Genomic DNA, 11,468 nt, shown 5'->3' on the forward strand with positions numbered 1-11,468 from the left:
TGACAGACTTTTACACTGTTACATTGTGAGCTCTGTCACATCTGACAGCTATGTGCCTGCCTCCCCCTTCTCCCGAATCACTTATCTCCGTGTAGTTTGCAGCCTCTCTCTCTGCTTACAATTTCCCGGCAGGAAGTCATCAGTCAGTGTCTCTGAGCTCCATGCAGGGGGTGTGGCTACAGGCTCAGAGCAGAAAGACACAGGATTCCAAGGTGGCCACCACCCGACCCTAAGTCAGAAGTTACAGGGTCGTGTCTATGGGCAAATTAAATTGTGTACAGCAGGACTGATAGAGACAGGTTGGACTTATATCTGTGAAATGCTGTATTTTTGTTAATAATAGTGAATTAGAGAATGTATTATTTTGTTATCCTGAGTATATGCAAGAAACTTGTCTTCGTAGGAATACCACTTTAACAACATTGTATTTCACTTTGACAGTGTTTAATATTCCATGCCATATACTGGGAAGGGGGAAAAAATTCCAATTGCAGTGAAATTGGTGAAAAAACGCATTCGGTCCATATTCTTGTGGGCTCGGATTCTACAGCTTTTACTGTGCGCCCCAATTGACAGGACTACTTTATTCTTTTGGTCAGTACGATTACAGGGATACCACATTTATAGGTTTTATAATGTTTTCATACATTTACAAAAATTAAAACCTACTGTACATAAAAATTCTTAATTTTGCCGTCTTCTGGCACTTATAACTATTTCATACTTTAGTGTAAAGAGCTGTGTGTGGTAATTTTTTGTGAAATGAGATGTTTTCAATGCTTCCATTTTGAGGACCATACAGACTTTTGATAATTTTATATTAAATGTTTTACGTTTTGCAAAATGGCAAAGAAGTGGCATATTCAACTTAGGGCGCCATTATCCGTTACGGGGTTAAACATCGGGAATAACAATTAAATTTTGATCGGACATTGTGGGACATGGCAATACCTAACATGTTTATTATTTTTAGATTTATGATTTATTTATATCAGTTCTAGGGAATTTTTAGGGTTTTTTAATCTATTTATTTTTTAATGTTATTATATTTTATATTTTGATAGAACGGACATTTTGGGACGGAGCGATACCTAACATATTTATGATTTTTACTCATTATTTATATCAGTTCTAGTTTTGTTTAATTTTTTAAAAACTTTTTTTTTTTTTTACTATTTTTCAGACTCCATAGGGAATTTTAAAATATAAGCTAATATGTAATTAGTTGTTATTTAAAATTTTGCTCCCCCAAGCGCCTGGGAGAGAGACCTTCAAAAGTCTTTCTCACATGCACAATGGCAAAAAACGTTTCTTTTAACCCATAATGCTTCAGTCTCTTGTCGTCTCCAAGAACTAAATTATAAAATCTTATCCCAATGGTACAGAACACCCGTTAAATTGCATAAAATGTTCCCTAAGGGTTCTTCCCGGTGCTGGCGCTGCGGAGATGCAGAAGGCAACATGCTACTCATATGGTGGGAATGCCCCCCGATATATGACTTATGGAAGGAGATTTTTAAACTATTCAAGGACATTTGTCCCCCAGGAATCCCCCCCTCACCCGAACTGGCCCTACTCTTAATGTTTCCAGGGACTATCTCTAAATTCAAAAAAAGCCTGCTCCGACACTTCCTTGTGGCAGCAAGGCAGATAATTCCAAGGCTGTGGAAATCTAATGTCCCTCCCACTAAGGCACAGTGGGTAGAAGCACTCAACACGATACTACACATGGAGGAGCTTAAGGCTAGCGATGAGGGCAGGTATGACCTCTTCCATGACACCTGGAGCCCCTGGATCACCTTTAGATCCCTTCCAGCTATGGAGACATGGTTGACAGTTGGGACATAATGCTGGGACACAAAGACATGCCTCTGTTGTCCTTACCCGCATATCCCCTTCCCTTCCTACCCCACTGTCCCTTGTCTAGTATCCCTGTACTGTTTGTAACATGTTAGTAGCAATATTGTTTAAGGTACTTTTTGGTCTGTTGTAGCTCCTCGATTCAGAGACCTCTGGATATTATAACATACCTAATAATCCCTCTATCGAGGCATAGGCTCCCACTTTCACAACCTAATTGCCACATTCCATTCTACCTGTTGAAGTGCATTACATACAATGCTATTTTAGAATCATAAAATAAACTTTTTCCTGCATCTTCTCAACCAAAACATCTAAATTAATTTAGACACCATAATGACTTTTGTGCAAATTGCCGACTACTCTACGCAACATGTTTGTGTTGTTTCTTTGTCAGGGAAATATCCCCATATCTCGATGTGATGTGTGGTTCCAAATCATTGTATAGTACGAGCTGCTCGGTGAATCACTCAGACCTTCACATGTTTGAGAGAATTCCAATTTATTTAGGTTGCAGACAGTTTTTATAGGTTCTTGAGACAAAGGAACCTATTGACCATGCCCACATTCCAATAGCCCTCAAGAGGAGCTATCAGTGTAAAATGATCTGTGTACTCGGGGGGGTGGTGCTATTCACAGGGATCTTTTTTTATCAATAGAGCCAAAGATCTTTGTATAGATACATGATACTTTAGCAATGCAATATTTGTGAAAAAGTTCACCCTTAACATGTATTATGCGCAATACTCAATAAAATGTATTGAACTATAAAATTTTGCTCCCCTCAGCAGAAAAATGCTGTGGACATAGACTGTAATGAAAAATTAAAACGCTACTGGCTCTTTAATCTGTCCGTTGATTTCCTCCACACGGAGCAGACACAGGACAGAAGATGGCCGCTGGTCACATGTCCACATCACATGTCCTGCACCTGCCAGGGCAGGTCATGTGATCACCACTCTGTTTGGCTGTAGTTGGTTGGTTGCAGTGCATCCAGTATGGTAAGTGTTGGGGAGAGACTCATCTCGGTGAAGTAACATGCAGCTACACGTCATTACTATGGTAAGAGCAGCACAGTCTGTTACATCATCACTGGGAGAAGAGCATAAGAGGGAGGAGGAGTTACTGAGAACTAAAGGATCATGGGACTTGTGGTCTCCAGTCGGACCATCTGGGTGATAACTCTGCATACCTTAGAGAGGCCATAAAATTTTGTGAATCATGAAATCAAACTATTTAAGCTCCATTTTGGGACTATTGAGTTTTGTTATATTCTTTAATTTATATCATCATGAGTTTTGTCTCAGACGTTCATGTTACCCGAATAACCCTTTAAATTCAGACAGCCTCGGGTCTTTGTGTGATCCAGGACTGTCATGTGACCAGATTGCTGCTCCCCAATGATGTCATAGGGAGCAACGTGTTTGCTGCAATATGAGCTGCAAATGAGCACTCTCCAAACAGGGCCAGCCGACGTGTGACATACTTTTTTGTTATTACTACGTTTCCACCATGTGATCCTCAGCAAAGGCGAGTCTAACCTTTTAATTCTTTCAGCTAATGAGAGGTGTAGTCACTGCAAAGTGGCCTTTTAGTCCAAGTGTTCTAAACCGTCGAGGCACTGGAGCTTATTTACTAAGGGTCTGCGGCCGCACTTTTGTTGGATTTTATCATTATTTTCAGGTTTTGCACAGCTGTGACAAGTATTTAACTGGGGATTGTGTTGCACGTGATCGGATTGTGGTGCGGCTGAGCTGGCTATCATGCAACAGAAATCGGTTGGGCGTCGGACGATCCGACTGATTCCGATTGAGCGCGGAATTTCACTTTCAAATTGTGTCGCAAGATCAAGCACTTACATGCACCACTAAAAAGATGGTGAACTCCATCGTACCTGAGCGGGGAAGCGACACATCAGGATATCGGGCGCACAATATTAATGTATGCAGTATCGGCGGAAAATGCACTCTCTGTGAACTCCTGGGACCGGTAAGTAAATGTGTCCCACAGTATGAAGAGACAGATCCCTATGTTGTTAAGTGCTGAACTGGTGAGCAATTCTAGTTGCAGTTACCCATGGAGATTCTCTACATTATCCTGTCCTCTCTTGAATTGTCTTTCCAGGGCAGCCAGACTTTTTAGGGGACTTGAATGAGTTTGTGATATTGCAAAAAATGGAATGATCCGATCCTCTTGCTATGGCTGCAAGTGTCACTCCCTTGTCTTCATCTGGATAACCTGCTGCCAGGGGGTTTCAGCCACTTTGGAATGGCATGTCATTTTTGCAAAGTCAGTGAAAACTGTAAAGTTCGGCTGCCGATTGAAAAGGATTTGTGAGATAAAGGTAATTAGCACCAGGTGCCAGATTAACACCAATAATCTGCAGGTATCTGAAAGTGTTCTCTAATTTACATTTTTATTCTGTGCTTTAGAATAAATAAAATTTATGAAAATGTTATCTTATTCCACGAAAAACAAGCCCTTATAATTCTCTTTTAGCACCAACCTACAGTATAATAGTCGTTTTATTTTGTTTACTTTAAAAACAAAGCCATTGGACAATACACATATTCATATGCTTATGTCAGCTGGGAAAAATGTTCATATGGAGGTATAGAGTGGCACTGTTATCGTGCACCTTTTTCTTATTCCGGACAACCTGGGGACTTCACATATGGTGTGATGGTGGTGTTATATGTTTCACAGTAGTGCTGATATATGAAGGTGATGGAAAATAAGAGAATAAAGTTGCAAGGCACTCACCAGTCTTCTTTAAATAGCTTTGAGACAACATACCCACATTACTTGTGCACAATGGGGGTAGAGTGGATGCATATAGGCTCTTTCACAGAGGTGACATTCGTTTTGTGTGCGCACGTGCATACACACACACACACACACACTTCTTCCAGCCTTTTGTATAAAGTAAGCACTATTTAAGCTTAATTGGTTAAACCAGAGACGTTGGTGTGTCAAAAGCTCTGGGACCTGTTCCCCGGATGTCCTCGGCTCAGACTATTGTCCCACTGTCCGGGCAGCTCTTGCAAACTCTCACCTCTATCTCTCACACAGATAGAGATGAGTACAGGCAGTCCCCGGGTTACCTACAGGATAGGTTCTGCAGGTTTGTTCTTAAGTTGAATTTGTCCACATCAGACAAAATTTTTTGGGTCTCTGTGACAATTGGATTTTAAAAATGTTGGATTGTCATAAGAATCAGGATTAACAATAAAGCTTCAATGCAGACACCTGTGATAACTGTTACAGCTGATTATTATAGCCTAGGGCTAAAGTACAGTAAATTACCAACATCCAGAGGTCCGTTTGTAACCAGGGGTTGTCAGTAAGTCGGGTGTTCTTAAGTAGGGGACCGCCTGTACTGTAGTGAGCTCCATGCTCCACTACAGAGAGCAGAAGACACATTATACCACGCCTCCTTCTCCTAGTAGCTGACTACAGTGCCGAGAGCAGGAGGCGCTGTATGATGACATCACCGCGTGCTGTCCTGCACACTGAGAAGAAGAGGGGATGAGAAAGGAAGAAAGGTGAATATTGCGGTTTATTTTTTAATTGATAAATTGTCAGGGGGAAGCACATTACTGGGGGCTGTGGGAAACATTACTAGGGAGGGGTGTGGGGGACATTACAGGGGAAGGCTGTGGGGGATATTAGTGGGGAAGGCTGTTGGGGACATTAGTGGGGAGGCTGGGGGGACATTATGTGGGAGACTATGAGGACATTACTGGGGTCTGTTTGGGACACAACTTACAGGGGGATATCACTTATTGGGGGAAATTATGAATTGGTGGCTGTGGGCAACATTATTTAGTGGGGACTGTAGGGGATATTATATGTTGAGGCTGTGAGGAACATTACTTACCGGTGGCTGTGGGGACTTTTATTGGGGACTGTGAGGGATATTAGTCAGTGGGGGCTTTGGAGGACATTATATGCTGTGGACTGTGAGGAACATAACTTACTGGGGCTGTGGGGACATTACTTGGTATAGGGACTGCAGGGACATAATTTTGTGTAGGGGCGCTATTCAGTATGGGGTTATTATTTAGTGGAGAGGGCATTATTTTGTGTTGGTATTATTAGCTGGGGATTTCTTTCAGTGGCTATGATTAGATAGGGCCAACAATAGGGGGCATTAATTAGTGGAGGTAACATTGAGGGGGAATTAGTAGAGGCCACACATATTAAGATATAAGGTTGCATATACATAGGCCACTTTTGGGGAACATTATTTCATCTACAGTGTTCGGGTTAGGGGTGGCTTCAAATCTATGCTTGGTCTGCCGGGCACCGTCGAGGTGTCACCACGTGTTGCTGCTTTCCGGAAGGGATGGCAAGGCATAGTGTACCCCAATAGGAAATAAGTCCAGAGAGTTAAGGTCTGCAATGAATAGTTTATTTCATTGATCAAGATATGCTGTTGCAGAGCAATACAAGCAAATCACAGGGCTGACGTCTTCAATCTTCTCCCTGGCAGAAGAAGAGTTCTATGCTGAGAAGAGCACTGGGCTAACTGTCCCTCTCTTTCTCAGAAAGCTGGTACCCGGGTCACAGGCTAGGAGCCCAGAGTCTATGGCAGAGTATCCTCATCTCAGCTTCTTCTTCTGCTTGCTCAGGTAGACTGGCAGTCTTCTTCAAGCTCTGTTCCCTAACTGTAGATGCTAAAGACTGGGACTATTCTCCTTATATACTTTCTATGAGGGGAGGAGTGGTTACATTTTGCACAAACACAATGACAAAGTGTGTCAAAACAGTAAACAACTTCCAGACAGCACCTGTCACTCTAAAGGTCAAGCTCTGGTAAACAAGTCTGTTTTTTCTGCAAAACAACTTCAGCTGATTTATTTGAGAGATAGAGAGGCACAGTCAAAAATGTCTCTCAGTGTTCATTAACCCTTTAAACTAGTCTATAAAGTAATAATAAACAGAATGTGCGTAACAAAACTATAGATTAATGCAAGTTAACACTTGATGAAAACTATAGTAATAACTGCTGAGTTTGCATAAGGGGAAAATCTTCAAATGTCCAAAGTTCAATGTTCTTTTGATCCAGGGCACTACACATCCAGGTGTTCGGGCGACATCCACATTGTATGAAGGGCAGGAACTGGGTGTGGGGAGTGCCTGTGGGGTAGGAGGAAAGTGTTTGTCATATTTATATATCTTTTCATTAGGAAATATTATGATTGGACTTAAACAAGGAGGTCCTGTTGCCTGAATTAAGCATATCTGTAAATGATTAAAACCTTATTTACTAGTGAACACACAAATTAAAATACCCAAAGTCTAAAAAGTGATGGGCATGAGAGCCACTCGATGAACTGCATCTTCGGCTCCATCGAGCATCAGGGAACCTATTACTGTCAAGATTGGGCTTCATGGTGGCTCCAAAATCTTGTGAATCCAATTTGTTGGCTTTTCATTTAATTTACTATATGTTCTCTTTGAGTCTTTTTTCATCGTTCTGATCTTTTTATTGATATTTTTTTAGTCATAAGGAGGGTGTTTACTCCTTTGTCACTTTATGTTCACTAAGCCAGTTTAGGGTCCTTCTCCCTCTATTTATCAGTGTACCCTCATGCCCCTCTGCTGTGCCCAGGCCCCTATGCAATGTGGATGTCTCCTGGAATCATGCCTGTGCAGACCTATACCATTGGCCAAGCACCAAATTAACTTAAATAATGCATACCTTAGCCATAGGAATGTACAGGAGGCCGGAAGCAGCATGCATGTGCAAGACATGGCCCTCGCCACTGTGAAACCTCTTTTCCCCCACGTTGGACGTGTAATGTGAGTATGTTGTCTTATAATAAAAAGCCATTTAAATATATAAGGGCCGTGGAGCACACATTTGTCTGAATGAATCTAACACCAAGCATGACTTTCAGGAAGCCAACATCCTTTTTCATCCTGTTTTGAGGTCTAATTCGAACATCAGTGTTTATGATCAGACATAACTACGATCAAGTTCCTTCTAGACTACTTATACTCGTTTGGTTTTAAGAGGGTTTCCTTACAAGGTAGCAAAGAAGGTGTGGGTTTTCTTCTTATCCTGGAAAACGTATTTGTATGTGTCTGTGGGAGCATTGTTCACGCGATCGGATTTTGGCGCGGCTGAGCTGGTTTTCATGGGACAGAAATCGGGGACGTGCTGTCAGATGATCTGACGGATTCGGACTGAGTGCAGGATTCAACTTTCAAATTGTGTCGCAAGACAATGCACTTACATGCACCAGGAAGAAGAAGGTGAACTCTGTCGGACCTGAGCGGGGAAGCGTCACATGCAGGATATCGGGCGCACAATATTAGTGAATTGCGACACAGTGCATTTGGACAATGCACTTTCTGTGAACTCCAAGGAACGGGTAAGAAAATGTGCCCCAATGTATAAAAATTAAAAGAATGTAATTATTTTTCTCTGTTGCGCCACTAGATGGCAATATCACTCCTTGAATATCCGATTGTACTGGAAAATTCAGACTTATTTTTACAGATTCCATTTTAGTTTATAACAATGATAAATATCATAAGAGCACAGGCATAAGAAGTGAATACATGTATAAAATACTGTGCACAGATAAAAATAAGTGACATGAAGCTTTAAAGGGAATCTACCATCAAAATCCAGCATGCTAAACCAGGGACACTAACTGATAGATGCAGGCACCGTGACTGTGGTAATCTTCTTTTTATCACCCAATTGTGTACAAATGAAATAGTCTTTTAGCACAAAATAATCCCTCACACGGTCACATTGACAAAAAAATGTAAAAGGTTATGGCGCTTGGAATGTGACGCTGCAAAACGCTTCCATCACCCCCCCCCCCCAAAAGGTCATTTGTCTCCAAAAAAAATCTTGAAAATTTGCTATCGCTGTATGCGTATTGACCCAAAAAAAGTTATCATGTTTTTTATTAACTTAAAATAGAGCAAGAATCGAGAACTCAAGGTGTAAGAATCCATTCTTTATTCTTTAAAAGCCGGCATGACACGTCATATGTACAAGTGCATCGTAATGAAACCGATAAACGCATTTCGGTATGAAGCCTTAGTCACGATCCATGATCATGTTTTTTAGGTGCATCAATAAAAGCAGAAAATTTGACGCAAGATTTGAGTTATTTTTTTAAATGTAGTGCACAGATAGAGCTAGGCATATTTCGCACGTTGTATGCCCGCCGTACCGTAGTATGACTGGCAAACATCGGCTCTGGGGAGAGGAGGTGAGCGCTGCTCACCCCGCCCCTCTCCATAGTGATATATGCACCCATTGCCGTGTATGGGGGACGTATACATACGTCCCCTATAGGTTCGTGTGAAAGTAGCCTTAGTAAAAGCCCATTTGAAGCCCAAAATTGTTCTTTTTAAAATGACTTTTTGCCTCCCAAAAACACGACCCCATACAGCTATAGTGACAGAAAAATATAAAATTTGACGGAAAAAAATCCAGAGAATAGGCCTGAGTATTAAAGTAGAACACAGGTGCGGAGATGAGGGGTTAATACGGTTGAGCCTGTTCTACATCTAGTGAGGAGGCGCTACACTAGACATATCTGCTCCATGTTCTCTATCCTTGCACTTGTATCATATCATGTATTGATTTGTGATTTTGTATATATTTATATTGATTAATAAAGTGAGAATTACATTTTCACATTTGTTTTGGTATCTTTCTTTTTGGTGCATTCAGTGCACTTTTTTTTATTATACTGCATAGATATATCTATAGATCTCAACACAAACCCTGCCCTTTATCCATCATCAACCTTGCCCATTAGTGTGCATATAAAATATATTATTGTCCCCCACTCTATAAAATGTCCCCCTTAGTGGGGTCCCACTAAGTTTAATGCCGCCTTCCTGCTAAAATCAACTTTAAATTATGCTAATAAGCCTAAAAGGCTACAAGCAGTTCCCAGAGCCCCTCATTGCTGCAGATTCATAGGCTGTTGGACTGTCTTAGGCCCCTTCCACACTAGCGAGTGTGATGCGATGAACTCGCAACACACTCGCAACGAAAGCTGCCGGGAACGCACGGCCCGAACCCTGCACCGCGGGAGTGAACTGACATGCTGAGTTCACTCCCGCGGTGCAGCGTTCGGGCCGTGCGTTCCCGGCAGCTTGCGTTGCGAGTGTGATGCGAGTTCATCGCATCACACTCGCTAGTGTGGAAGGGGCCTCACCCTCCCCCTTCTGCTCTCTCATCACATACCCCCTGCACTTCCCGATTCTATTTAAAGGACATCTACCACCAGGATGAAGGATTGTAAACCAAGCAAACTGACGTACTGGTGTGTGCCCCCTCTGGCAGGATATGTTCTTCTTTTAGCTTCTTATGCCCTGTTATTAATTAAAAAAAAAGGCTTTCAAAATTATGCAAACAAGTCTAAGGGGTTCAGGACTACATAGGTGTTATAGTGCTTGGAGCCCCTCAGGTGCATTTGCATAATTTTTAAAGCCTTTTTTTTTTTAAACCAGGGCATAGGAAGCTGTGAATGTAAGGTATGGATGGGCTCTGGGAACCGCCCCAGTAGCCTTTCGGGATCATTAGCATAATTTTAAAAGTTGATTTTACAAGCAAGGAGGCAATGGATAGCAAATATAAGAAGATTACCACAGTCACGGTGCCTGGATCTATGATATTGATGATAGAACAGATATATTAAAGGAAATCTAACTATACACAAACCATTATGTATATATGTTACGGTATGAGAATTGATTAGTAATGGCCGGGCCTTGTGTACTGAATGTAGTCTTCTGTTTTGTGCAGTGTGAAAACTGCTTCTGGCTGGAAACCCTGAGATCTGGATCAGCCACAAGAATGCATTGTGCCTGGAAACCGTCAAGCGCTGTACCTGCCGTGTTAATGATTGATAAGGTAAGGATGATATATGGAACATTTCTAGAGCTGATTTAATGTCTTTTTGACACAATTCCAAGAATAAGACAAAACACAAAGAAAAAGAACACCACATGTTTCACGTAGATTGAAAGCATTTTATAAAGTGATTGAAAGGGGATATTTATTTACTGTACACGGTAAAGTCAAACCTTTTGTAAAATAGCACAGGATTATACTGAACAGAGCTGCATAGGGTATTAAATAGTTGGGCTTTTCTAGAAACAATGGAGCTGACTGCTCTGTGTTCCTTTATACTATGTTGCTGAACAGATGCTGTGATAGATGGCATAGGTGCAAAGGATAATATTAACCAAAATCAAAAAATATTATATTATGGAAATACAATTGAAACATACAGAATGACCATCTAAATTGACATTGTAAATTTGTTTTGGGACCAACAACTTAAATGAAATCTACCATTAAAATCCATCGTAGTATCATAGTTTTATAAGGTTGAAAAAAGACACATGTCCATCAAGTTCAACCAAGGGAGGGAAGGGATTGGATAAGGAAGGGATTTAGGGGAAACAATTCTATATGACATAATCATTAAATGTTATTTAGGTGTAGACCCTTCTTGAAGCTCTCTGCTGTCCCTGCTGTGATCAGCGCCTGAGGTAGGCTATTCCACAGATTGACAGTTCTCATAGTAAAAAAGGCCTGTCACCTCTGGTGATTAAAC

This window comes from Engystomops pustulosus, chromosome 5, assembly GCF_040894005.1.
Source record: "Engystomops pustulosus chromosome 5, aEngPut4.maternal, whole genome shotgun sequence".
NCBI classification, from domain to species: domain Eukaryota; kingdom Metazoa; phylum Chordata; class Amphibia; order Anura; family Leptodactylidae; genus Engystomops; species Engystomops pustulosus.